The sequence below is a fragment of the Quercus robur genome, chromosome 5 (genome assembly GCF_932294415.1).
Source record: "Quercus robur chromosome 5, dhQueRobu3.1, whole genome shotgun sequence".
Classification (NCBI taxonomy): domain Eukaryota; kingdom Viridiplantae; phylum Streptophyta; class Magnoliopsida; order Fagales; family Fagaceae; genus Quercus; species Quercus robur.
This window is the reverse complement of record NC_065538.1, coordinates 51,978,599-52,006,298: the sequence shown is the minus strand read 5'-3', so window position 1 is coordinate 52,006,298 and position 27,700 is coordinate 51,978,599. Positions and strand designations below refer to the sequence as shown.

The window sequence follows — 27,700 nt, the reverse complement described above, 5'->3', positions numbered from 1 at the left end:
ACTTTTAAAGTACTCATACAATTCATTTTACAATCTCGACCCGCCATGCCCAGAATCCTATTATTAGCATATCCTTCGTACCAAATCCATAGCCAACCCAAATCTACTTTTTTTTTTTTTGAAAATCGACCCAAATCTACATCTCATTTTCTCAAGTGCAATTAATACATATTTGATGGTTATTTCCGGCTTTCCACTCCAACACTCTAGAATTAAGCTTTAAGAAATAAAATTTCAATCTACAATTTTCAATCTACAATTTTAAATTTTCATAATCTAAATTTATGTTAACATTTAATATTTATATTTAAAAATAGCTTAGATATTTCAACAACAAAAATTCCCTGAGAGAATGAATGAAGCAACCCAAACCTTACTTCCTTTTTAATGAATATTGAACTTTTTGTTTGTCAGATTTGACAACTTGTTTTATGAAATCACTAATATTGCACTCTACAAATAGAAAAAAAGGAAATCACAAGTAGTGACATCAAGAAAAACAACGGTGTAAACACCCTATTTGGCTATTTTATACCTCAATTATGATGTATACCATTTTATATGTGCTTTATCCCAATAATGAACTTATTGAACTGTGCACATAAATTCTCAAATCAATCTATCATTTATTGTGTTAACTTTGCTTTTAATTTTACTTTTATACATGTTTTTTTTTTTTTTTTTTTTGATAAGACATGTTTTTAAATTTATGAAGAAAAAAAAATTTAATTATTGTCCCACAAACAGTACATATAAAAAAAACTAGCTTATAATAATTTCCCAAATACACTAAGTGATTTTAAAAAAAGGAAAGAAAAAAAAAAAAAATATTACAGTGAGGCGTGCACTGTTACTTTTACATTAGCTGTGCACTGTTACTTTTATATTACAGCTCTCTGTTTACAATGGTGCCTTCGGGTTTAGCCGTTTAGGGGGAAGAATACAAATCCAACGGCTAGCAAAATAGAAATAAAATAGGGGCCTCTTCTCCGTGAAAATTGAAAATTCGAGAGGAAGAGAGAATCAGAAGCCTATAGACCATTCTACATCATGGGCTTGTTAATGGATTGGGCTCTGTTTAGGTCAGTTATGTAGGTTAGGTTTTGTTTGAAATAATTTCTCCATGACTTCTTCGTTAGGCCCACGAAATAATTTGAATTACATGCTATTTTTGTGACAATGATTAAAGCCCAAATATTGGTTCTAAATAACTTATAAATCTAAGTTCAAATAAATATTTAGAGATACTAGTACTACAAGTAAAAAGAAATTATTTTCTTTTAACTACTCGCATTTGTTTTTTCACTATCACATAGTTTCTATTACTTCTCGATTTAGTTTTATGACATGATGGACTAAAACTAAATCCATAAATAATAGAAATAATGCATCATGTGGCAGTGTCCATTGAATAATGCCATAATTAATTTAGTTTTATTCCATCATGCTATAAAATATTTTAAATAATGAATCATAAGTTTTAGTGTTCATTGAATAATTAATTAAACATTACATAACCTTTACTTACTAGTAGAGACTGGTAGATACATCGGACGTGTGTGGGCGCCTCACACTTTCTCACAACGTAATCTAACCCTCAAACTCTTTTTAGACCATTTTTATCCATTGAGTTATTTTCTAAATAAAAATAGTTTTTATTTCTTACTTTGTTTTTCCCTAATTTAAAAAAGAAAAAAGAAAAAAAAAAGTGATGACTTCTCACATTTTACAGAAATTCAAGGTTTTCAAGACAAATTTCAAAACAATCTTCTTTCCAAAAACCCTTTCAAAAGGCATCACATGGCAGTGTCCACACACGTTAACTATTATGATTTTATTTTGAGGATGATATGTGTGGCCTCAATAGAAATAATAGTGAAGATTGTGTCTATATTTGTGATATAATATGGTAATGTGATTTAATTGATTGTATTAGGTATGAGTAAATGATAATTTGGTCTTGTGAAAAGAAGTAGCATATTGTAGGTTAAGAGTTTTTAGCTCTCTACAAAGTAATTTTTATATCATTTGTTAGCTTTTTATTGATTTCTTTATAGCCATACCATATACAACCAGCTTTCTCCCAACAACAATTAGTTAATCAACAAGGAATAATTTTGGCTCCACATGTGTTTTAAATTATTTTGCTCCAACCTTTTATGTGATAACTGAAGAGATCATCCATATTTAGTTTAGTCACATTAATGTTTTAATGAGTCATGTGGCTTTTTTAAAATAAAAGACATGAATAGTCTCATAAATCTCAATATAATAGACGTTGTCCATTCAATAGAGTACCCTTAATTTGTTCTTGGCGTCCAATGAGGCTCATAATTGGTTGTCACAGTCACTTTTCTTTTACTAGGTCTGATTTTCTCTAGATCAACAAATGACTTGGTTCGACAATAAAGCAAGGGTTTCTCTGTTGCGAAGAAAGCTCTAACTTCTCTTAGGCAGTAGAATTGGGGTCCCTTCCTTGTTGAAGGTGTTGTTGTCTTCCTTGGAATAACATGTTTATTTTGTGGATTGTTGGGTTTTGTTTCAGGGTTACAAGGAAACAAATACGTGAGTTTTGTTCCATGGGTTTCTTCAATACCAATTTTTCTCTATTCTTTTTTCTCTTGAAGTTCTGTCTTGTCTCTAAAAAAAAAGGTTTGATTTTCTCCATGTTCACCTATTTGTTTGTTTTTATTTTTTAGTAAAATACTATTTTGGTTTTTAAACTTTACCAAAATTTTGATTTTTCATCTCTAAATTTTAAAATTCTCTTTTTTCCATTCTTGAATTTGTAGTTTTTTCAATAGTTTAAAGATAAAAATAGGGATAAAAAAAAATTCTAGTAATTTAGGGATGAAAAAAAAAAATTTAAAAATTTTAATGACATAAATAAAATATTTTTATTAGTTTAGGGACGAAAGACAACTCTCCAAATTTCCCCTTTCAAAAATTGGAGAGAATCTCCTATGGCTTTTATTCCCAAATACATAACACTTAGGGTCTGTTTAGGATCCATTATTTTGTTGAAACTGAAAACTTTTTATTGAAAGTACTGTAGATAAAGGTAAAATTTATCTGAAATAGTACAACGGGACATATAAATAGTACAAAAAAATGTAGTGGGGCCCATGAATAGTAGCAAAAATAAGTTGAACAATAAAATAAGTTGGCTTTTTAAGTTGGAGCTAAACGCACACTTAGGGTTTTTTGAGATTCGCTTATTTTGCTGAAACTGAAAATTTTGTGCTGAAATTACTGTAAATAAAGGTAAAAGTTAGCTGAAATAGTACAGTGAAACCCATAAATAATACCAAAAAGTGCAGTGTGGCCCATGAATAACAGCAAAAATAAGCTGAATAGTAAAATAAGTTGGCAAAATTAATCATGCCATACAGACACTTAATGTCTGTTTGGCTAGCTTATTTTTTGCCAATTTATTTTACTATTAAGCTTATTTTTGCTACTATTTATGAGTACTACTGAACTTTTTGATACTATTCATGAGTCATACTATATTATTTTTGCTAACATTTACCTTTATTTATAACACTTTTAATAAAAAAAAAAATTTAATTTCAATAAAATAAATAGATCCCAAACAGACCCTTAGTTTGTTTTTTCCTTTACTGAACCAATGCTTCAATGCAAAGGCAGGGAGCAATGGATCCTATAAGCATATCCACCGTACCAAAACCATGGCCAACCCAAATGTACTTATACAGCTCGAACTCAACTACAAGGTACAAACCCAATAAGCCCGGTACCCAAGAAACTCCAACTCAAATAGCCCAACCAAGTCATAGACCCACCTAGCACCTGAACTCAAGCCCATGCCCAACTTATTGACTCAACCATGTCCAAAATCCAGCAGCACCTTAAATCCATGCCTAAACTTAGCAAAACTTTGAAACAAAACATTAATACATATTTGTTGGGCTATTTGAAATTTAAACTGTCGCTACTATTATTCAAGCAAAAAGTAAAGATTACAACAACATGATATGATCAAACTATTAATGCTATTAACTTTCAATATAATTTTTGATTTAGAATCCTTTTTTTTATTCTTTATGATAAAAATTAACAATAACAATATACAGATGAGTAGAGATTAAGGCTTAGATGAAAATTTTTAAAATTTTTGTCCACCATATGAAGACATCGAATCATGCATATAATATAAGATAGAAGAATTGCTGTAAAATTAATTAGCAATAGGGTGAGGGAAGTGCACATCTTTACAACATGACATACAGTGTTGTTATCCTCAAAGTGACAATCACAATTGATGCTGCTCTCATCATTCCCTGGTGATTCTGGTGTTACCCTAACCATTTGAATTTGGCAAGAATTACCATCAAACCTCCAATACGTCACACCCATCTTACTAGTTATTTCTTTGAGTGCATCAACTAAACAACATCCACAATCAAATAAACATAACATGTCAAATTGGTATTGTACAACTGCGCAGATGTAAAATAATGGCAATTCAAATTCATTGTTCCCTATTTTTGGCTACATGAACTTAAAAATATTAAAAGGCACCAAGGAAAATATTTATCCTTTCACTTAAGTAATGCCATTTTTGCTGCCTGACTTTAGATTGGAAACACGGTTAGCTTCATCTTGTCCAGTAGTTCTAAATATCCATGATTTGAAGTGACATATGAGGAACATCAAGGACATTTTGACCATTCTACACTTATTTTAATTTCCCATTTTGTTTCTAACTCTCTTTTTTCTTGTCCTTCTTGACGGGACACACCGGCTCTTATTCAAATAGAAAATAGAACATTTAGAACTCTCAAATGATCACAAAATTCTCCAAATCACTTCTTCCATATAGGACATTTGTGGAGGAAAATATGAAAAGTAATAACTCAATATGACTTATAAAGAAGTATTAAAAATCACTACAGTTGGGTTCTCAAAGTGGATTAAGGGGAAAAAAAAATCAGTGTTGCTATAATTATGTGATTTCAGACCAATAAACTATTGGGAATAATATACAAAGTAATAAAGGAAGAACAAAGATAACACAAAAGGCAAATAGAAATAGATAACTTGGAGGCACAAAATTTTTATCCTTAGATAATATTTGCCCCACACTCTTATTGCTAAAGGGTTATCGCAAATTTGTCCACAGGATACAACCAATTTGTTTGCTTCTATGTATAACAATTCTAGAGAAGAATCATAGGATTTCTTATTTTTCTCTCTAACTTACTATTTTGTTTGGTACTACAATTATTTTTCAAGTGAACATAAGCCTCTATTTATACTCATAAGGTTATATTCCATCAAAAAGTACATATGAAGAGTTAAAATGTTTCATAAAACCGTTCACAATGCTTGAAACCTTTTCAAACGTTTAGAATAGTTACCAAAAATTCTGTAGAAAATTCAGTTTTTACGAATCTTGATCGATCGAATGCTCTTTTCGATCGATCAAATAGGAATTGAGTATCGATCGAAACAGGCAGAGACTCCAGGGTTGATTTCCTTATCATTTCGATCGATTGAGCAAAAGCTCAACTGATCAAAAATATTGAATTCCGAATTTTCACTTAGAAAATTCTAGAACTTGAATTTTCACTTTATCAACTTTATGAAATAAAATTCTCCAAACTTAAATATCATTATGACAACCTATTCATGTATATACCTATATATACAACATAAACACGTGACAAAACAATAGAAAATGGAACTTAGACACTCTAATCACAGAATAGTAGAGAATCATGCATAAGTTAAGTAATCTTATAATCATATATTTGAATGCAAAATACCCCATTTATCAGTTTGGTCATCAAGAAGATTATATTGGTTTCTTCAAATGAAAATGACAAGCTCAACCCAACTAGTCCTAACCAGTTATGGTGACACCCAGTTGGATCAAATTCCCAAGATTCAACATTTTCATTTTCCTCACCAATTAGAATGGAAGTATTATGTATCCACCAAAAACAAGGAGATAGAGAATGAAAGAGTTAGTTGGTACCTTCTTGTTGGGGTACCAGCTCCTCTGCGAATCTCATGAACCTGAAGCAACTCAACAATAATCATGAAGAAGAAGAAGAAGAAGTTTCTTCCCAGCATGATGGTCAAAAACTATTGGCTCTTGAAGGGACTATAATGGTTGAACCTAAAATTGTGTTTTGAAATTTGAGTTAGCTCACACAATCTTTTTTCGGTTTTGTAAAAGTACATAGATAGATAGTCTAAAACTCGTGGTCTTTTTCTTTTCTTTTTTTAAAATATTTTTTACCTTAACAAAAAGCTAACTAAAACTCATAATTTCTTAAATTAATTTTACAAATATATCATTTATATGACTAAAATTAAAATATATTAATTATTTGGCCACTTTTGGAACTTGAATATAGGAGACTTGAACCTCACACGGTCTTTTTTCAATTTTGCAAAACTTAAAAGTACAGAATAGTCCAAAATTCAAAGTCTTTTTTTTTTTAACCTTAACAAAGCTAATTTTTATTTGTTTAGAAAAATATTTTACCAATTAGTCCAATCTATAGAAATTTTTTTTACCAATTGAACTACTGAAACTCATAATTTTTTTAATTAATTTTGCAAATATATTAGTTATATGACTAAAATTAAAACATATTAATTATGTGGCCACTTTTGGAACCTAAATTAAAACATATTAATTATGTTTTGATTGAGGCTTTGGGTAAGATCAAACAGTTCAAGGTGCTTTGGAATTTAGTTAGTGATATGAAGCATAAAGGGATGTTGAGTAAAGAGATGTTTGCGTCGATTTCACAGAGATATGCTAGAGTGAGGAAGGTTAAAGAAGCCGTAGATGCTTTTGAGAAGATAGAGAAGTTTGGAATGAAGTTGGAAGTGTCGGATTATAATAGAGTGATTGATACTTTGAGCAAATCTAAAAATGTTGAGAAAGCACAAGAGGTGTTTAATACAATGAAGAAGAGAAGGTTTGTACTGGATATTAAATCATACACAATTATGTTGGAGGGTTGGGGTTAAGAGCAAAATTTATTGAGGTTGAATGAGGATTATAGGGAGATGAGAGATGAAGGGTTTGAACTTGATGTCGTGACATATGGTATAATTATCATTGTGCATTGTAAGGCAAGGAAATATGATGAAGCACTTGAGTTATTCCGTGAAATGGAAGCAAAGAATTGTAAGCCAACTCCGCAATCTGTTAAAAATATTCTCATTAGATCACTCACTAGTGATTTTCTCAGCACACTCAAAGATCAAACTTTCCTCCAAAATTCAAAACCTCACATTGAAACTCAACATGGGTCTTTGCTAAAATATTGTCTTGGTTTTTACAGACTATTACATGATGGTGTAGTCCAAGTGTTTGATGAAATAAATGACAAGGACCCAAATGTTATTTTAAGCAATAGAGTCCATGAGGACACTGAAAGAGTTTGTAAATTACTAACAAAAGGCTCTAATTCTTCTATAGAGTCTGTTCTCGATGGTGCTAAGGTTGAAGTATAATGCTTTGATTGAGGCTTTGGGTAAGATCAAACAGTTGAAGGTGCTCTGGAATTTAGTTAGTGATATATGAAGCATAAAGGGTTGTTGAGTAAAGAGATGTTTGCATTGATTTCACGGAGATATGCTAGAGCAAGGAAGGTTAGAGAAGCTGTAGATGCTTTTGAGAAGATGGAGAAGTTTGGAATGAAGTTGGGAGTGTCGGATTATAATAGATTGATTGATACTTTGAGCAAATCAAGAAATGTTAGGGGTTCATCAGAGTGTTATGGAATTAGTAACCCTAGAGAGCTTAGGAAACAAAGACTATACCTGTGAGAGTGGGGATGTAAACGAGCCGAGCTTTGTTGAGTAGTGCATGTTCAAGATTTGCTCGACATAAAACCAAAATCTCAAGTTTGTGAGAAGCCTAAAAATAGTGTTTGAGCTTGAGCTCGTGGGAAAGCCAAAAAACTTGAGCTTGGCTTGGCTTGATTAATTAGTCAAGCCAAACTCAAGCTTAATATCAAGGTCAAACTCAAGTTCAGGTCAAGTTATTGAGCTTGAGATCTAAAAAAATTACATTATTAAATGCTTAAATCTCTAAAATTAAGAAAAAATAAAAAGAAAATAGTATACTCATTTTATCATGCATCTAGTCTTACTTATGATTAGCTATTATTCAAATTAATAATTTACATAATTAAATTCATTCATTTATCATTCCTTGTCTACAGTTTCAACAATTATTCAAAATACAATTTTTACATTCACGTTAGATGGTGAAGGACTAGAAAAATACCTGTTTGTAACTATTATGAATGAGAAGATACTAACATATTTCATAACTTTACTTTAGATGATTGATAGGAAAGGATCATATGTGGCATACTTAATTATTTATTTATTTTTAAATGTAACTATAGTCTAAAGTGGTTTTTGATCAATTTAAAGGGAATGAAAAAATTAAGGTAATATAGGTAGTGGTCTCATGTTGACCATGTCATTATTAAGATATGTGTAATGAGTATTTAGTTAACACATATAAACTTATAAATGAGTCTATACTTGAATTGTTGTGTATCAAGCCTAATAACTCACGAGCTTGTTCGTGATCAAATTTTTTTGCTTGGGCTCGGCTTGTTTATTAAACAAGCCTAAAACTAAGGCTCAAGCTTGGCTTATTTATAAACAAACATGAACTAGGTTTTTATTGAACCGAGCTTGAGTTTCTCATGATCGGCTTGGTTTATTTATAGCCCTATGTGAGAGAGCCAAAACCGAGAGAGAGAAATCGTACAAAAATTAGTGAATTGAAATTTTCATCCACCATAGTTTTGTGTTTACAGCTGAAATTTTAACATTTTTGGTAAATTTTTAGCTGTAAATTAATGGGTATATGTAGAAAGTAGAAAATTTATTTGTTTAATAAATATATTCAAATACTTTGCTATTGCCTTAAAAAAGGTACTTTTGTTAGCAATAAAATTTGCAACAACAAATAACTTTTTAGTAATTGAAATTGTAATAAAAATGTACCAAGGTTCTAATAATTATGTAATATTAAAGGTTTATCACATGTCACTACAACAAAAAAATGTTTATTGCAATGAAAAAAATTGTTGCAATACCATCAAAGTCATTGCAATACCATCAAAGTCATTGCAATAGCTTATGCAAAGTGTTGCAATAAAATTTAAGGTAATAGGTTTGTGTTACAAAAAATTTTGTTGTAATAAAATTTAAGGTAATAGGTTTGTGTCACTACAACAAAAAAATGTTTATTGCAACGAAAAAAATTGTTGCAATACCATCAAAGTCATTGCAATAGCTTATGCAAAGTGTTGCAATAAAATTTAAGGTAATAGGTTTGTGTTACAAAAAATCTTGTTGTAATAAATTTTAAATATTTTAATTACAATTTTGATGCAATAATATAATTGCTGTTGCAATAAACAATTTACTACTTCGAATATTTTGTAGAATAGACTATTATTTCACAAATTTTATTGCAATAGATTGCAATAAAAAATTTCCTACTTTGAATATTTCGCAGTAATAGACTATTATTTCACAAATTTTATTGCAATAGATTGCGAATAATTGACAAAAATAATTTTGGTCAAGTTATTGCAATGATATATTTATTGTAATAAATAATTGTTTCAAGATTTCCAAAGGTAAAACCCCTTTACTAGGTATCCCTAAATTTGCAGTTGGCCTGAAATCACTGCTGTAATTTATCGACTCATCAAAAATGAGATATCCACCATGCAAGAAGATTCCCTTATGAAGCTTCCCAACCATTCTTTCAGGCCCTACAAGATTATACCAATCACTAAAACTAGGTGCATTATCGTTCCACTTCTATACATTTTCCATGAGAACTGTGCACTTTCCAATAATTAAACTTCTCTCCCATTAGCATTAGGTTGCACCTTAATTGTTAAAACCAATGATCCATCAAAGGGCTCAGCCACAACAAATAGGATAAGCTCATCCCACTTAGGGTTCACATTATTTGACACTTAATTTTTCTTGGCCTCATCTCTAAGTGTGGCGTTCATATAAATTTTTACCCCATTCTCATTGTTACCTCTAAGCTCTACTTCATTCACACTAACTCTAAGATAACAAAGAATTGGTGAATAGTATTGTTTTGAACAGGTAAAAGGAATGCAACATGTATCAATAGTTGAATCCAAATGCCAAGAACTAACAAACTCTGCATCGGCTTGAGTTCCCATTCAATGGGTCAAATTAACCTCCATATTTATGTTCCTATTATTTCTATCCTTTAATGCATACCAATAGGGTGCATATAAAGTACCAAATGAATCATGCCGAAGAGTGTCGGAGATCAGTAAAGAAACTTTGCCAATGGTGATGGCAGCCCCATTTTTCGGAAGTGTCTCAACTTCTTCACCACTGTTAATCTATTCTTCCTTGAAGGCAAAAGTTTCATTACAATCTAAGCTTGACTTGAGATATTTGGTGGCAACCTTGTTTCTCCTAACCTTCACTACCACATAAGGAACTCCTATACTTTTGGTAAAGTATAGGAATTGAGAAAAAAAAAAAAAAAAAAAAAAACACATAGATGGCATTGTTGAAGTTTGTTGAGAATTTTAGATAACTGCTCCTATTTGAAGTTTTTTAAAGTATGTGAGAAGAGGTGCTTCATTCGTCTTGCAAAAAATATATTCTCTTGGTTGCAGTAATTAATGGCACCCAATGAACATGATTGGTTGTAATTTATGTTCCTTTGAATGGGTAAAAGGAATGCAACATATATCAATAGTTAAAACCAAATGCCAAGAACTAGCAAACTCTGCACCGACTTGAGTCCCCATTTAATAGGTCTGATTAACCTCCATATTTATGTTCATATTATTTATATTCTTTAATGCATACGAATAGGGTGCATATGAACTACCAAATGAATCATGCTGAAGAGTATCGGAGATCAGCAAAGAAACTTTACCAATGGTGATGGCAGTCCCATCTTTCAGAAGTATCTTAACTTCTTCATCACTGTTAATCTATTCTTCCTTGAAAACAAAAGTTTCATTACAATCTAAACTTGACTTGAGATATTTGGTGGCAACCTTGTATCTCCCAACCTTTACTACCACATAAGGAATTCCTATATTTTTGGTAAAGTATAGGAATTGAGGAAAAAAAAAAAAAAACACATAGATGGCATTGTTGAAGTTTGCTGAGAATTTTAGATAACTGCTCTTATTTGAAGTTTTCTAAGTACGTGAGAAGAGGTGTTTCATTCGTCTTGCAAATAATATATTCTCTTAGTTGCAGTAGTTAATGGCACTCAATGAACATGATTGGTTGTAGTTTATGTTCCTTTGAACGGGTAAAAGGAATGCAACATGTATCAATAGCTGAATCCGAATGCCAAGAACTAGCAAACTCTGCATCGGCTTGAGTCCCCATCCAATAGGTCAGATTAACATCCATATTTATGTTCCTATTATTTCTATCCTTTAATGCATACCAATAGGGTGCATATGAAGTATCAAATGAATCATGCCGAAGAGTATCAGAGATCAGCAAAGAAACTTTGCCAATGGTGATGGCAGTCCCATCCTTCAGAAGTATCTCAACTTCTTCATCACTGTTAATCTATTCTTCCTTGAAAGCAAAAGTTTCATTACAATCTAAGCTTGACTTGAGATATTTGGTGGCAACCTTGTATCTCCCAATCTTCACTACCACATAAGGAATTCCTATACTTTTGGTAAAGTATAGGAATTGAGGAAAAAAAAAAAACACACACACACACACGCATAGATGGCATTGTTGAAGTTTGTTGGGAATTTTAGATAACTACTCCTATTTGAAGCTTTCTAAGTAAGTGAGAAGAGGTGCTTTATTCGTCTTGCAAAGAATATATTCTCTTGGTTGCAGTAGTTAATGGCACCCAATGAACATGATTGGTTGTAGTTTATGTTCCTTTGAACGAGTAATAGGAATGCAACATATATCAATAGCTGAATTCGAATGCCAAGAACTAGCAAACTCTGCATCGGCTTAAGTCTCCATTCAATAGGTCAGATTAACCTTCATATTTATGTTTCTATTATTTCTATCCTTTAATGCATACCAATAGGGTGCATATGAAGTACCAAATGAATCATGCCGAAGAGTATCGGAGATCAGTAAAGAAACTTGCCAATGGTGATGGCAGCCCCATCATTCAGAAGTATCTTAACTTCTTCATCACTGTTAATCTATTTTTCCTTGAAAGTAAAAGTTTCATTATAATCTAAGCTTGACTTAAGATATTTGGTGGCAACCTTGTATCTCCCAACTTTCGCTACCACATAAGGAATTCCTATACTTTTGGTAAAGTATAGGAATTGAGGAAAAAAAAAAACACACACACACATAGATGGCATCGTTGAAGTTTGCTGAGAATTTTAGATAACTGCACCTATTTGAAATTTTCTAAGTACATAAAAAGAGGTGCTTCATTTGTCTTAGAAAAAACATATTCTCTTGGTTGCAGTAGTTAATGGCACCCAATGAACATGATTGGTTGCAATTTATCCATTATTACTTATATCTATTGGAATTTGAAATTTGAATTCTAGATTCAATTTTGAATTCAACATTTCTTCTACGGTGAATAAATATTAGTTTGCTTTTGTGTATAGAGAAAAGATTTGTGTGCCTGTAATTAAGGCTTCGTTTGTTTCAAAGTAAAATATTTTACATTGAAAATATTTTTAATGTAAAATATTTTCATTTTACAATATTTGGTTGCATATTTTAAAAATATTATGAAAATCATTTTTAGTGTTTGGAACTTTTTTAATGGATGTGTACTTAATGGCCACATTTTAAGATTAAGTTGCTACCTTTTAAAATTAAAAAAGAGAACTTGATAAATCTCATTAATTTTTTTTTTTTTTTTTTTTTTTAACAATCGTCAGCTTTCCTATACTTTTTATTTATTGGTTTTTTTAGGCATTTGAAACTTTTGTTATGGATGTATACTAACGGGCTACATTTTAAGACTAACAAAACTTGACAACGTAAGAGGCTTTCCCTTTAAAAAAAAAGAAAATCTAGCATTGCATGAGGCTTTTTTTCTTTTTTTCTTTTCTTTTAAAGATTAATAATTTTCAATATGTAAAATAATCACATATATTAGCCTTTGAGTGTGCACATGAGGCTCTTCTATTTTTTTGGTAAAAGTTAATAATTTCCATTTATTATAATTTCCAATCACAAAATACCTAGGGGTGTGATAAGTGTTCTGCGTTTATGAGAGAAATAATTTTTTGTATATGAACACTCACAAACACAAAACACTTATATACGAAATACTTATTTCACCTATAAACACATAACACTCATCACACTCCTATATTTCACCCACAAACGTATAACACTAATCACAACTCTAGGTAGTAATCCTAAATTATAATGGATACAAATTATTAACTTTTACCCAAAAAAATAGACGAGACTCTAAGCACACACATGAGCATCATAAGCGCTAGCCGTTTTCTCCCACCTTAGGAGGAAAGGGGAGTACGCCTCGGCCGAGTGGATCGAGGAGGAGAAAAGATGGAGTCGTCACCTAGATTAGGTCTAAGGGCCATTTACATAGCGTCCTTACATGGAAGGACTAATCTCACTACCAAAGTATGGGTTCAGAGTTTAGGTATGATTTTGGGAAGGTGTTAAGTACCCAAAACCGCTTGACCTGTGGGTTGGCTTCCACTCATTGTGTCTTACATCTTGATCTTATTAAAGGCTCATTTAACATTGCATTCTATACTCACACACACACTGGCATACATTTAAGCATACAATATGACATTTCATATCATCATAAACCCTAGAATACACTTATCATGCATATCATTCAAGGGAGTAAACAAATGATGGTAGAATCAAAGAATTATTGGAGAGCATCGAGAACACAAACATGTTCCAAGCTCACATGTCACATTCATCAAATTTAAACAAGATTATATCCCAATTAAATGCATGTACATGTGAATGCATGCCTTACCCCACTTACTACATCTCAACACCTATGCATCAATGCATGATCATATCATATGCATGTTCATGATAAAACAAAGAAAACATTGAAGAGAAACTCTAATCTAGCATGTTAAAGGCAAACAAACAATCAAAACAAGGATTCAAAAATATAAAAGAGGGTCAAAACAGAAACATATTATGTGAAAGAAATAAAGAAATAGAAGCAGAAAACTTAGATTAGATTTTCTTGGCACAGGCATGCAAAGTATAGAGTCACATGCTACAGACATTAGCTTTGGTACAAACGTGTGGCTAACTAAGCCTATAGCCTATAAGTTGAGTAACTGACCATGGGTTACTACCGCAAGACTAGAATGTTGAAACTGCCCCTCTCAAGTTGCAAATAGAGACTAAAGAGACGTAGATCTATTAAATTATCAACGTAATGAGTCAAATTGTGACAAAGTAAAATGAATAATTTGCATAGCTAGGGGTGTGATGAAAAATTATTTCATCTGCTAACGCATAATACTCATCACACCCCTAGGTTTTTTTGTAATTGGAAAATGTAGTAATCCCAAATTATAATGGATGCAAATTATTAACTTTTACTCAAAAAAATAAAAGAACCTCTGAGCATGCGCGTGAATATGTGCTTAAAGGCAATATAATTTAACAAAGTACATTTTATTTTACAAAAAAGGTGCCTCCTTGTGTTCCCCCAATTCTATCAAACATGAATATCGTATATTTCAAGAAGTCATTTAATTTTTAATTGAGTTTTAATTCCCAAACAATCATATTCTTTTCACTTTGTCAATAAAACTTTCTTTAGCATTTTTTTCCTTCCTTAACACAAGTATATAATTTAACAAAGTACATTTTGTTTTATGAAAAGATGCTTACTCACGTTCCCCCAATTTTATCAAACATGAATACAGTATATTTCAAGAATTCATTTAATTTTTAATTGAGTTTTCATTCCCAAACAAAAATATTCATTTTGCTTTGTCAATAAAACTTTCTTTAGCATTTTTTTTCCTTCCTTAACACATAGGCTCAACGAAACAAAATGGTATAAAAAATCGAATTCTTTGAAAAAACCTTTAATAATCTTTTGCATTTATCTAAAAGTTTTTCATATTTCATTGTATTATAATGTGCAGATGCTTTTTTTTTTTTAATAATAAAAAGTATAATATTTTAAACTATAACCACAAATAGTTAAAGTATAGAACATGTATCCTATTTCTGGAATTTGTATTTTTTTACCGTCACTTTTTAAATATTTTTATTTTGTACTTAATTTAAAGAATTTGAAAGACTATTATATAAATTTGTAAATTGTAAGTGGGATTAGAAATTTATAAACAATTTTAAATTTCTAAATTTATCCTTTGGGTTTGTCTTATTATTAAATCACTCTTTCAATTAAATAAATATATTTTTAAAATTATACAAAATTAAACAATCCAAAAAGGAAGAAAAAAAAAACTCCTTATTGTTCTCATTTAATTAAAAAGCAACATCAAGACTAATTTAGGTTTCAATTTAAATAGTTTGACTTTAGTTCCTTTAAAAATCCTAGCAATTCTTTTTTTTAAAATCAAAGGAAATACACAAGACATTAGCATATAAAATACTACTTTACATGGAACTTAAGGCCAAATAAGTAACATATAAACAAAGAAGCTTGTTTTGCCAATTCCCTATGTTCCCTTTTTAGATAAGAAGGGACAAAAAAAAGTTTGATACATTATTCTTCTATATTTTCCTAAGTGTTTCACCACCACCATGTGTTTCTGTTTCCCTCCCAATTATATGATCAACGGGATCTGTTGATTAGTCTTTTTCGTTTTCTAATTGTACAACTTTTTTTTAAAAAAAACATATTATTCTAGTTATAGTATAGAATAGACCTGCTCTTAGATTTTTTTTTTTTTTTTTTTTTATTCAGGAAATTTTTTTATTTATAAAAATAATTAGATATAAGAGTTTGACTTGAACATATAAAGCAAGATGCAAACTTTTCATTGAACATATAAAGCAAATTGCAACAATTTTGTTGAGCCAAACATTAGTTTTTTAGTGACATGTGGTAAGATGGGCCAGGCCTATAAGAGCACAGAGATCTATAAGGTTCATAACTACTACAAAGGATTGAAGCCCACGGAAAAGGAAGCCCAGGTTCGCACCAACTCATTAAAAGGTCACATGAGAGAAACATGTCATAATTAAGGTAAAAAACACACTTGGGAAGCATATGATAGTTAATGAACAAGGGAACATTAGAACGATGCTGCCCTTATAGTTAATGAAAGTTAACTAATTATTATGAAAAATAAAATAAAAAATTGAAAGTTTACTAAGTGCTAACCCGTGGGACACTTGGTAGAAAGAGTGAAATAGAGAGGGACACATGGCATCAAAGAAGAAAATAACTGTCATACTTTCAAGGTATAATTATATCTAGCTCCATTCATGAATCATGAGGATGGAGCCATGAACAACACTTACAAACTAGAGAATTTATTTTAAGAAAAAAACAAAGCACTTCTCAATGATCATTTTAGATTAGGTTATTAGGAGTTGGTCTCTTAAGCCACTGGACTTGTAAGTTAATTATCATCTTATGAATATAAGTTTATGTCACAGTATTTAATTATTTATATATGTGATTATTTTGAAGTTTAACGTGATCTTTACATTTTATTGACAATTTGATCTGTATGAATGTTCATTTCGATGCAATTTAGTGTCATTAGGATAGAATATTTTAATATTTGGTGATCTGACTTTAATTGAGATGATTTTTCTTAGCTTAATTTCAATCAAGATGGTTTATTTCGAGCTCTTTAATTTCAAGATGATGCAGTTTGACTTATCAATTTCAAGTAGGCATATAGTTTTGACTTACTTTAGGAACCAAGGGAAAATGATGATTTTTCTGCATGCTTCAACAAATCGAACTCCACTAGTTTTTCCACTACAACTTGTTCAGATAGCTTGAGGGATGATCATGGTTGACTGTTGTTGTATGTGTAAGAAGAGTGGTGATCTTTAGCGTTTGGTGTGTGATGGCTAAATATGTGTTTATGATGCTTAAAGGTCCAAGAAGGAAACCAAGCTCCTTCAGACATAGGGCTTGGAATTTAGTACCATTGTGCTCGTGGAGCCTGAGGGAGAGAAATAGAAGGAACTTTCGAGGGACATGAATTGTCAATTTTGAGGGTTAAATCGATGTTTGTCAGCTCCTTACTTCTTTGGGTTTCAGTAGATGCTGGTAAACCAAAAAATATTGCAGATGTCATAGACTCTGTATAATTGTACTCTTCATTTTAAATATTAATACAAATTCTTACTACCAATCTAAAATAAATAAATATTTGAGAACAACAAACCAGATCAAGATCATTTCTTCTTCTTCTTCTTCTTCTTCTTCTTCTTCTTCTTCTTCTTCTTCTCTCTCTCTCTCTCTCTCTCTCTCTCTCTCTCTCTCTCTCTCTCTCTCTCTCTCTCTCTCTCTCTCTCTCTCTCTCTCTCTCTCTCTCTCATACACACACAGAACCAACCAGATTGTCTAACTAATACACTCAATCTGAAACTGAGGAAAATGAGCCCAGAACAAAAACATTTCATTGATGCACAATCAAATCCCAGCGAATCAAACATGAAGAAATTCTAAGTTGGTTGTGGCTACAAAGAGCAGACCAGATTCTGATTTAACCATTAGCTTAATGAGTAAAATGAACTATAAGGTTTGACCTAAAATACATACATCATCTATCCTGTACTCTGGAAGTCCTTTTATTCTTGCCTAAAGCTCAAGATGCTCTCAAACAGTCAAAAATTCTAATAGAGCATCAAATTAGGGGCAATACCCAATCTGAAATTAAATAGTAAAAGAAAACAAGTTAGCTAGGTTCCACTGGTATATTACAAATAGTGAGTCTAAATTCAAGAGGGGGAAAAAGAAAGAAAGGAAAAGGAATGAAATAAATCAATATATACACGCCAACAAGCAGCCCTGGGATTGGAACATATATATCTTTGCCAAAAATAAAAGCAGTTCCATCAGTTGGGGATTCTTCTCCTGCATGGGAAATATATGATCAAAAACGGTAACCTCACTAAATATTTCAAAATTCAGATACATGCTAATGTAATTAAAAACAGACAGAGATGCAAGTACTTAATTATTAATTCTAGAAAAATCAGAACTCTTGACACTGGTAAAAGTTTCTAACATTATCATGTTTTTATGAAACTCATCAAGTTGGGGGACCACATAAAACCTCAGGAATGTAAATACAAATAAAAGACAAACATACAAAACAGCTAGGTGGGAGAACAGACACTATATATTTGAGTTCTCAATTATCACAGAAATGTAGTAATTTCTTATGAAGTTGACTCCTCCAAAAAATTAATTGAATTAGAAACTATTCATGGCAGCCTATGATATACTTAAATGTTCCACAGATAGCCCATGTATCGTTACAAAATTTTTACATACCAGACAGCTTTGAAAGTGTTGTGGTTTTCCCAGCTCCATTTGTTCCTAAAAATCCAAAACATTCTCCTGCTTGAACGAGAAAGTCAGTAATTGTGCCGCGACCTTAGTGCAGTGATGCATTCCTCCAGGATACACTGAAAAGTGGTATAATAGAATCATGAAAGGTTGTAGTATTGGCATTACAAAATTACACCTTAAGAACCGGTAATTTTTGTACCTTCTGAAGATTACGCAAGTAGATGATGGCATTATCAATTTAGCCTGAAAGTACCCTATTTCTTTCTGTTTTCACATCTATGTCTTCAGCAGGATCAAGAGCAACAGTTTCTGAGGAGGGTCTCAAGAGAGGTTCTAAAAAACTAGAAGTATCACACTAGAGAATTTTAATACTTCTCCACCACTCTTTAACTGTGACAGGAGTCAATTTGTGAGAAGGCAACAGTTCAAGGCCAAGTGTTTAGAGGAAGTAACCAATGCTCTGCCACAGGTAAGAAAATTGAATGGAATCAAACGAAGTCCAATTTCAAAATTAATTTTCTTGTTCAATTTCAAAAGCATCTTTAAAAAGAAATTATGTGGCCCTAATCTAATCAGCCAAGAAACCATAGCCGACCCCAAATTTTGGGACTAAGGTTTTGTTGTATTTAAAAAGAATACAAAAACAATAAGATTTCTAATGAGGACATCAGGATTTTAAGTGGGGGACATTATAATACCTTGGTGGATTATACTAGATAAGTGTCTGTTGTGCAGGCATGTGTTAAGCCCCCACATCAGGTCTTTACTTGGTTGAACTTGGCTACATAAGTGATTAAGATGGGCCCCAATCGTAACTTTACTAGTATTTTCGGGGTATAGCATAAATGTGACTAGCAATCCCTTGAATCATTACAACCTTTAGTAACAAAAATGATATAGGGGAACTTCTATTTTTGCCATGTTTTAATGTCAAGAAAACTAAGAATGCATGTCAAAACACTTACAACCTCAACATAGTGCAAATGTGGCTAGTTTCCTCGGGCTACATAAGAGTGCATGTTTTAATGTCCTGCCTTTTTCAAATTGCAACTAGTATCCCAAAGCCATTATAGATTTTACCTGATATTTCACACTCAATCCATTGCATCCTTGGAATGTTGCACCAGGAAATGAAGAGAGAATCAATGAAAGAGAACTTTTCTTTGGCTAGCCACCACTCAGAAAATATTGGCAAGGGTATGCCACCTACACAAACTCAAATAGTAAGTAGAAAATAGCAAAATAGACAAAATAGGAGTCAGAAAATGATTACATTGACCATCAACTTAGAGAACCTAACAAAATGAAATTATATTCATAACATAATTTATTCCTTTTATCTTCTTCTTCTTTTATTTATTTATTTTTTAATTTAAGAAAAGAGAGGGTTGCACTCACCATTCTCCAAAGTAATATTGTATAGAGATCTTTGCATTATCAGAAATTGATACTAACCTCCCATGTTAGAGTTTTTTTTCATAAATAACTATAGCGCTGAAGGTAAGTGACAAATGCCTACAGATTAAAAAAGTTTAAGTTGATAACAAATGATTGAGTTTAATAATTTAACCCTTATTCTAACACTACCCCTCAAGTGTGGGTTTAAACTTTCCCTTAATTCGTAGGGCCAAAATATTTAATATAATGGGAGGTTTAGAGTGGGACATGGTTCAAAATCAAGACTACTCACTTTAATACCATAATAGATTACCCTTTTCCACTAGTTTAAGCTTTGAGGACAACTGGGATTTCAAATTGACAGTTGGTTTAAGTAATGGTTTTGGTGTTGCAAATTCTGTAGCAGGTACTAGAAATGGTGATGGCAATGATCTTCATAATATTGACATCTATTCAAATTTAAAATTATTTTTTGATACAAATGAGAATTAGATAATGAGTAAGAAGATATGAATTATAGTGAGCTGCTACTAATAATTTGGACATGTCTTCATTCCGATGTAGAGGGTTTTTAGCATCTCACCTAACCCAGGGGAGCCCCGCAGCAAGGGGAGGGGGTTGGAAGGGGATAGGAATTGGTCTTATAGGAACCCAGTAAGTATTTTAGTTTTAGCATGTTGCCATAAAATATAGAAGAACCATACAAATATTGTGTGAAAGTGGATCAAGTTAAGCTGTGGTATGCTAAACCAGTATTGACTACCAACAATAAATAATCTTTTGAAAATAAAACACGTGCAAAATGCAAATGTCAAGAGTTTAACATATCAGGAAAGCATTCAAAAACAGAACTAAGAGCATCAAAGCATAGTTTGCATTGAAACAAATGAATAGAAGGTTTGGAAAGAAAAATATATGAAATCTGAAAGTAGTAGTAGTGGTGATTACATTGATAAATAAAAGTAATGTAATATCATTAGCTTTGTGAAAATGACAAGCCAGAAGCTTTTAAAGGCTTCCAAATTCATGCTCCCAAGGAAACAAAAAATATAAAAGGAAAAAAAATTATCAATAGCAAAATAAAGAACATAAATCAGCAAATGCAACACCTACCATGTCGAACAAACTGCTCAGATAACAGATCACCAAAAGTCCCAAGTGTTTTTGTTCGTTCTTGATGTAGGGAATGTGATGGGCTATTTGTGTATGGTTTAGAAGCAATGAAAGGGCTGAGTTACTTAGAACACATTGATAGGTGGACAAGTACCTCTGCAAGAACACTTAGTTCCAAATAACACACAAAGGCTAACAATTCATTCAATTACCAAAACTGATTTACAAAGAGCTTACATTCTACTACTTATACTAGTTGTTTGGCATTGGTAGCCTCTAGATGGTTGACAAGTGTCTAAATCCTATCGGCTAATGCTTAACAAATCATCTAACTAACTAAACAATGTTCGCAGGGAACCAAAGATGACTAGATCACCCATTTAGTTCAAGTATTATTTTCATATTGTAATCTTTTTATATATATACTAAAGGATACTTGTCAAGTATGGTCAATTAAAACTAAAAAACGTTCACAAGGACCCACAGATGACCATGCCAACTACCATGGAATCACACAGCATATTAAGAAACACAAGAAGAAAATGGAGAAGACAAAAACAAACAAAGGAAGATAAAACGGTTATAAGTTGTATAGAACTAACTAATAAGAAACACTGTGAGAGCAAATGAGAGGAATTTTCCTATATGGCAACAAAAGGTTTCAGAGGAAATTACCTATGCAAGATTCCATGACCAAAAATTCTGCATAAAAGAAAGTCACCAAAAACTTTCATTATGTAAAGAATAGAATAAGAAGACCAACTTTGAGGGAAAGCAACTATAAGTTTCGATATTATTTTCACAAAAAATACCACATGGAGGTTTTGTAAAATATTCAAAAGCCTAGTGGGTTAAGTGTCACACAATGAACTAGTTAACACATAAAACAGTACCACATGGGGTTAAGATTGATTTTTATTTTGTTAAGGAAAGGGTAATTTTATGGTGGCATTATGATGCTATGTACCCCACGAGTTAGCCCATATTTTCACTAAAGGGCTTCTTTTTGCTAAATTCTAGAAGATCAAGTTCAAGCTAAACCTTCTTCCAAATAGTGCTTAGGTTATTAAGCAAAAAAAAAAAAAAAAAAAAAAAATGATCAACTTATTGCCAGCAAACATTTGTGTAATTGAATTGTCGGTCCTTCATACAGTTGGTACTAATGCCCTTCTTATAGCTGCTACAAACACATACAACCACATGCATTGTGGGCGTGGAGTATGAAATTCTTCGTTTGTCATTCTAAAAACCAGTTTTTTCTGAATTTTTAGATCACCCATTTAGTTAAGGTATGTTTTTCATATTGTAAAAAAAGCTATATAGACTAAAGGATACTTGTCAAGTATGATCAATAAAAACTAAACAATGTTCACAGGGAGCCACAGATGACTATGCCAACTACCATGGAAATAAAATTATTCGTGTAGTATCACACAGCATATTAAGAAATACAAGAAGAAAATAGAGAAGACAAAAACAACCAGAGGAAGATAAAACAGTTAAAAGCTGTGTAGAACTAACTTTTAAGAAACACTGTGAGAGCAAATAAGGTTAAAGCAACAAATAAAAGAACAATTTTGTAGTTACCTCCTAACAATAAGTCTACTACATTATTAAACAGAAGCGAAGAGAAAGATTAGTTAAAAACGAAATGGGTATCTACTTATCTTCTTGTACCCAATTTTACTAATTCTGACTCACACAATATTTTCTAGTAATTATTGCTTCTTAGGCTATGTAAGGTCATTAGTGGAGAACACACAACAACAGCATCCTAAAAACCACAGCTTTTTCTAAATTTTTAGATCACCCATTTAGTTCAAGTATTACATTTTTTTTTCATATTGTAATCTTTATATATATATATATATATATAGACACACACACACTAAAGGATACTTGTCAAGTATGGTCAATTAAAACTAAACAATGACAGGGAGCCACAGATGAGAATGCCAACTATCATGGAATCACACAACATATTAAAGAAACCCAAGAAGAAAACAGAGAAGACAAAAACCAACAGAGGAAGATAAAATGGTCATAAGTTGCATAGAACTAACTAGTAAGAAACACTGTGACAGCAAATGAGAGGAAATTACCTATATGGCAACAAATCGTTTCAAAGGAAATTATCCGTGCAAGATTCCATGACCAAAAATTCTGTATAAAATAAAAGTCACCAAAAACTTTCATTATTTAAAAATAGAATAAGACAGACTTTGACGGAAAGCAACTATAAGTTTCCAGATTATTTCACAAAATATACCACAGGGAGATTTTGTGTTAACCAATTAACACATAAAACAATACCACATGGGTTAAGTGTTACACTCAAAAATTCATGAGGTTCGGTTTTCTTAAGGGAAACCACGGTAGGGGTTGGGGGGGTTAAATATTTTCCCAAAAGAAAAGCTGTTCGGAAAGCCCTGTTTGCAACTTGGCAGATCTACACTCAGTGTGTCTGAAGAGGAAGGAAAAAAATAGAGGGGGACTGGAGGGGGACTGTTTGGGGAGGGGGGGGGGGGGTGTTGGGGTATTGGGGAAGGAGACACTCTTTGGCAATTATGACTTGGGAGTGATAATTCTCGAACAACTTGAGATATTGAAATGACATCCAAATGCAACAGTAACCTACAAAATATACATGTTAATAACAACAGTGGAAAACAACAATACGCACATGGTAGTTTCTGCCTAAAACAAAGTAGTTTAAAACATTTCTATAGTCCACTTAAACTTAATTAGCCTTCATAAATAACAGAGGAAAGTGAGGGTGACTTGTGATACCATAACAACAACAAATCTATCTGTTGTAGGCTCTGGTCCAATGTGAGCACCTGTTCATACATGTTAAAGCGACATTTATCTTTGTGATCCAGTCATATTAACAAATCAGAAGGGACAAACAGCAATAAAAACTTAACTAACCTGGGTAGTTCATTTTTAGCAAATGTTTTATAAAATTTGTCTTTCCAGTTGAATATTGACCCAAAAGACCATGGGTTTAGCATCAAAATCACTTTTTGTCTGCAAAAATGCAAATAAAAATCAATCCTCTGCTATAGAGGCCTTAAAATCTAGAGTGTACACTTGACAGCAAAACTAGAAAGATCTAAATATCTCCATTTTGCAATCCACAGCCTCTAGTTTAAAAGATTAATATGGAACTAGCCAAATAAAATATATGCAACTTCTAGTGGCTTTGGCTTTTCAATGTACAATCTCTTCAAGCCATCAATAATTGATGTACCTGCATTGGGAGGAAGCTGAGCAAGAGACGATGACAGAGGACACACATTAGCCAACAAATGAAAATGAAGACATCCCCCTAAAAAGAAGTATACATTGTATGCTACTTTGTATTTTTATAGGTAAAACATTTTCTTAGAAAAGGCACAATACAGGGCACAATCCTAGAACATGGGATGCATGTAAGATAAGCACCAAAAGGTAAAGCCTATATTGTATATCAAAAGAATATATTGCCAAACAGAAAATAGAAGATATTTAAACATAAAGGAAACCTGATTTTTTTAGAGACAAAGAAAGAATAATGACTAAAAAAACTCAACAATCAAAAGTACTATAATTGACTTAGAAACTTCCCAAATTAATTGGCCTGAAGATAACAATAAACTCAGTTAAGTGGTAAACTCATCAATACTAAATGGTAAAGTACAAATAGAACCAACCAAGCCCATTTCTTAAATCAGAAAACAACCATCCTCGCCAATACAAAATAGTTAAGTATTAAAGGTGCCTTTTATTAATTTCATATTTTTATTATACAGAAATTAAAAACAATACAAAACCTCCTATCATACAGAATACAGGGGAAAGTAATTGCATTCAGCTAATAAATTCTCTAAAGAAAGAGACACCCCTAACAAATATAAAAGTAGCTAGCAGCCACTATCAAGTAAGTGTTAATTAACCAGTAGTTGGTAAGAAAAAATTATTTTTTATGCACCATTTAACAATAATTTAGTCTTTGACAAATACAAATGACAGAACTTATAACAGATTGCAATTATAAAAAAAATTCAATCAAAAGACCCAACATGTCTTCGCCTTTCTTACACTAATCTATTCCAAAACCCAACTTTCTTCAACAAACTGCCACCACAAAGACTACCTCATTTCCAAACCCATGTTGAAAGCTAAATCAAAACCCCATTCCAGAAATACAAAGTCACAAACAATCTCAACAGTGCACACATCAAAGGAAAATCAAAAGAGAGAGCCATGGGGTTTGGCTTTGTAAAGCTTGGCGGGTTCCACGAAATCTGCTGCAGACTTCATCTCCTCCTCATATCTGAAAGTAAAGAAAGTCACCAAAAACTTTCATTCTGTAAAGAATAGAATAAGAAGACCGACTTTGAGGGAAAGCAACTATAAGTTTCGATATTATTTTCACAAAAAATACCACATGGAGGTTTTGTAAAATATTCAAAAGCCTAGTGGGTTAAGTGTCACACAATTAACTAGTTAACACATAAAACAATTCCACATGGGGTTAAGATTGATTTTTATTTTGTTAAGGAAAGGGTATTTTTATGGTGGCATTATGATGCTATGTACCCCATGAGTTAGCCCATATTTTCACTAAAGGGCTTCTTTTTGCTAAATTCTAGAAGTTCAAGTTCAAGCTAAACCTTCTTTCAAATCGTGCTTAGGTTATTAAGCAAAAAAAAAAAAAAAAAAAACAAACAAAAAAGTGCTCAACTTATTGCCAGCAAACATTTGTGTAATTGAATTTGTCGGTCCTTCATACAGTTGGTACTAATGCCCTTCTTATAGCTGCTACAAGCACGTACAACCACATGCATTGTGGGCGTGGAGTATGAAATTTTTGTTTGACATTCTTTTCCTATTGAAGCTAGGAGTATATATTTTCTTATTCAAAAAGATTTTAGAATGTCAAACCGAATATCTTTATTCAATAATTTAAAAGCTTGGCATATTAACTACAAATACTAATAACTTGAGATAATTTTGACTGATTTTGGTCCCAAGTAACATACTACTTGTAAAGCTTATAAAATTAGATGACATACCAAACTAGGGTAACAAAATTACACCTTGAGAAAAAACTTGAGCAATAGCGTAAATATCAGACACCCCTATTTCTGTTTCCAAGTAGTGCCAATTTGATTTTGTTAACCTTGGCCACCACGTGCTTGATTTCAAGTCTTTCATCTGGTAATTCTTCAGAACACCTCAAGCCTAATTCCAAGATAGATGAAAGGATAGTTTGCATGACAGTTACATCTCTTCCATCTTCTATACTAAGCAAACCATCGTCCACAACTTCCATTCTGTCAGGAAGTGAAGCAATCCATTGCCTCATACCTAGTTCTCCAACAAACATTTCATCGGTAGGTTTTTTTCTTGTGATCATCTCCAACAATATTATCCCATAGCTATAAATGTCACATTTGGTGGATACTCTCCCTTTAGAACCATACTCTGTCATACTCATATATGTCAACAAAATTTTAAGTTAATGATCCACATGTTTGTCCAAACAAAGTAAAAACTATACAAATAAAAACTTTTAGTGGGTACACACTACACCCCATTCATACAAGGATTTAAGAAAAAAAAAAAAAGATTTTAACTGTATCCATTCATAATCCATCAATTGATATATATATGCGTATGCTAGATTTTTCTATTTATTTATTTTTGTTCAACTGTACCTTAATCAATTCTTTGTGTCCATTTGCTATTATGTCCTTATGGTTTAACTTTGTTATTAGGAATGATTGTCTGGCTTAACGCATAATATAGTGTACTTTTTTCACAATCATTAATGTAGTAGGTTGTGATTTGTAAATAATAAAATTGGTATTAGTGGCAGGTCTGTGTATACTTTTATTGACAATTTATGAAGAAATTTGTGTCCTTAATATTGGTTATATACTTTTGGAATTATGTTTAGCTTCCGAGCTGAATATGAACACTCCTTCATATCTACATATTCATTTGTGTCTTCATTTAAGTTAGACTTCAAAATGAGCCTTGGAGATTGATCACCATAACTAAACTTTTATAGTCAATTTAGGAAAACTAATCTATTGAGATCATTACCTTTGTATATTGTTTTTTTTTTTTTTTTTTTTTCTTTTGGAGTAATACCTTTGTATATTGTTGATGGCTATAAACAGGGAGAACATTTGCATTAGCTTGTTCAAAAGTTTTCTATTTTAGTATATGAACCCTTTTTTTTTCTATATTACATACTCACTTTTCAAAACACCCAACATTAAATTATCTATTTTACACTACTTTTCATTAAAATACTATTTCTTTACTAATTTTTTTATTATTAGTTTAATTCATATCTCTCTCTTCCTCATGGGGTGAAGTAAAGAATTATTAAAATATGCATTTGCAAAGCTACAGAACTGTGTATATTTTACACTGTAGCAAAAGTAGAATTTTGCACAATTTTACATTGGTTGATGTAGGAGGTTTTTGAGATTTATTAGGTAAAATGTGAGGCTTTTTTCTTTTTTACATAGACTAAGCAATAAGCCATATCAATACCATGGATGCATTTACAAGACTAGTATTGAAGTAATATTGGATTAAATTGTATTTGTTGAATTAAATTGTATTTGACTAGATAAAACAAATTATTAATCTAAT

The 27,700-nt window shown here is 31.7% G+C and overlaps 1 protein-coding gene and 1 long non-coding RNA gene across 4 annotated transcripts in view; both read right to left on the bottom strand.

Annotated features, from left to right (window-relative positions):
* LOC126726289 (probable LRR receptor-like serine/threonine-protein kinase At3g47570) overlaps nucleotides 1-27,700 on the bottom strand; it is a 167,207-nt gene that overhangs the window by 120,832 nt on the left and 18,675 nt on the right. The gene's annotated exons all lie outside the window — the stretch shown is intronic.
* Nucleotides 17,502-24,650, bottom strand: LOC126726300 (uncharacterized). 2 transcript variants are annotated; one of them, XR_007655781.1, is made up of 8 exons: nucleotides 23,975-24,650; nucleotides 23,834-23,883; nucleotides 21,044-21,745; nucleotides 19,613-19,738; nucleotides 18,732-18,992; nucleotides 18,515-18,580; nucleotides 18,010-18,091; nucleotides 17,502-17,884 (listed from the first exon to the last, which is right to left on the bottom strand). It is a non-coding gene; the product is annotated as an uncharacterized LOC126726300 (long non-coding RNA). The 2 variants fall into 2 exon arrangements; XR_007655780.1 differs by lacking the exons at nucleotides 23,834-23,883; nucleotides 23,975-24,650 and having other exon boundaries at nucleotides 21,044-22,133.